The sequence below is a fragment of the Diuraphis noxia genome, unplaced genomic scaffold (genome assembly GCF_037042655.1).
Source record: "Diuraphis noxia isolate RWA-SAM2 unplaced genomic scaffold, SU_Dnox_SAM2 contig0003, whole genome shotgun sequence".
Taxonomy (NCBI): Eukaryota; Metazoa; Arthropoda; class Insecta; order Hemiptera; family Aphididae; genus Diuraphis; species Diuraphis noxia.
In genome coordinates, this window is record NW_028301713.1 from 32,923,102 (window position 1) to 32,926,104 (window position 3,003).

The window sequence follows — 3,003 nt, forward strand, 5'->3', positions numbered from 1 at the left end:
AGGTATATGATAATTTACCATTGTCGTGAATATATAATAAATTAGACTATATTGTGTCAAAATTTGGCATCGCCAAGAAAATAAAACAATGGTCTCATATTGGGATATTTATCGTAACATTGTATTATTATAATAATATAAATGAGGTTAATAGAATAATAAAAGATGGTCTGTCGGTGATATCACATATACGGTATGAAAAATAACAATATTATCTTTATACGACCACAAATCCAATTTTATATTTATTATGTGCACATAAGCACATAATAATATGCTGTAATGTATTTTTAATATTATATTTCTAAGTGACAAACCGATGACAGTTATAGCTGATGAAAACTATTAAAATATTATGTAATATGGTAGTACTATGTGCGTGGATAACGTGTGTGCGCAAATATAATAATGTTATATTTGTTCTCGGACATGTCAGGCGGGATTGACCTGTGACAACAATCGATTTGGTTGCTCATGGTTTTCAAACTTTTTATCAATCAGACGTATGTATAAAATATTAAGTATAAACGACGGTATACCTCGATTATAGGTACACCGTGTGCAATGACAGGCTGAGTGTTAGTGTGAGATTCTCATACATTGAATTTTTTCCATTTAATTTTCAGATCGAAATCAATAATTTTGTTAGATATGTAGTTTTGTTAATTTTCTGCATTTCCCTCATTCTACTTAACCACTTTCACGTCAAGCTTCGACATTTTTTATGCCTGTCAAAGGTAGTTATAATATAATATCCGTGTATATATTATATACCTTATAGCCTGAAACAAATAAAACAGAATCCCGAGATTTATAGTCTTTGAAAATACCGAGTTTTCACATGATTTCTTCAGTGTTTTTCATGTCTTTATTTCTGTTTATTGATTGAACGAATCGTATAGTACCTAGTTGCTAAAAAAAAAAAAGGAAAGAAAAAAGTGTGTTTTAGGGTATAAAGTTTTGTGCTGAGTCCGTTTTTTATTTGTCTCCAGACTGACAGCGTGAAGCCACCAGAACCATCATTTAAAGATAGAGGCCAAATGTAAATGAAAACTTCACGGGAGTTAACTTCAAATAATACATAATACAAAACCACCAAACAAATACCCCACATCTTAAACACAAACATTTTGTTGACAAATTGTTTTTAGATCAAAACCTTGACTTTAGATGTATTATATATCAGTACATACGTACATACAATAATCTATTATGTACGATGTCATAATGCGCGCACTGTATAACGGCAAGCAACAGAAATTTAAAATGCACATAATATATATAATATATATTATATACATCATTCACATAGACACTTGTATTCCCAATAAATTCACAGAAAATATAAACGGGTTAGTCTTGTAACTCGTAACTCCACAAATGTTAGCTAGGTATACAATTTATAAGATATCACCGTTGCCTTTTAAAAAACTTTTTTGATCAACATTTTCGGTAAATAAATCTTAGACATTCGCGTATACCATTACATTTTAATTTGTATGTACCTAAAAATGTTTTACTCGTGCAACGTCACATAGAAAACTCCACGGGTACCCTGACATGTACGTAGGTAGGGGTTAAGTGTACCTTTTCACCAGGAGTGGCAAATTTTTTAGTCTAATTAGGGAATGGTAAATTTATATTGAAATTTTATGTACCTACCTATTAATTGTAACAGTAAATAAATAATTTTAAACTATAATATAATTTAATCATAATTATACAGCTAAAAAATGTATGTTATTTTCACCAATTAGTCAATCAAATTATATAGATAATAACAAAAATATTTAAGACATCTATGAATCAAAAACAGTATTTTGCATTAGCTTTATTGAAAATTTAATCGGAAATAATAGGTTGGTAGGAACTGCAGATTTTGAAGAAATGATTACTTTATTTTCAAATCTCTAATCCAGGAGAAAGTCTTAAATGTATCTAGATTATTATTATTATTAATACAATTCAGATCATACAAATGTAATAATTACAAATAATACATTTTTTCAGTTTATATTTTATTTTTATATTATATATATATAATATAAGTATATAGGTACCACAGTAATATTGGATTATTTCAATTTAATAATATGTGCCTACATTAAATGCTTTTAAAGAAATTTTTATTTTAATTTTTGATTTAACATTGGTTTTTATAACCAATTATTAAAGAATATCTTTTATTTTTATATTTAAGAAATAACTAATTAGATAAAAATATGAAATATTGGAACATTTGGAACACAAATGCGTTTCGAAGTGGTTTTTTAAATATTTTTCAACTACATACACAATTAAACAATTTTTCTTGTAACAAATAAACAAATAAGTTATAAACAACTGATTAACTACTGAATACTGTAAAACATAAAATAATTAATATATTTGAAATTAAATTAAAAAATAAAAATTTTTCTTTGAAATTAATCAAGTTAGAATAAAAACGCTTAATTGCCGAAGCCGCTAAATTTCCTATAAAATATTATACAAGGCAATAAACTAAAATTCTATACGCAATTTAACAATTTTTTTATTTTATTACTTACTTTATAATACTGACTAGTATGAATCTATATTAAATACTTTAATTTTGATATTTTAAACACTGAATATAATATGAATTTAAGGGATTGGTGGCGATCAGTTATTTTAGCCAAAACAAACCAACTCTTTGTCAATCAGTATGATCGACCAGGTAACACAATAATACTTTTGAAAACTTATTTTAATTCATTATACATATATATATATATATATGTTTGATTATTATGGACCAGTCTACTTCTTCCAATTTCGTACTACAAATACTATACATTTGGTTAGAATATTATAAAAATCATAAATTATTAAACGTCCATTATTCGGGATGAATATCGAAATTAAAAACAAAAATGTCGACAGATCGATCTCAAAGTAGACATTAAAAAGAATTTAGATCAGTTTTCTGAAATATTATCGCATTATTAGATCGATTGATGGGATGGACAAAAAGTGCATACA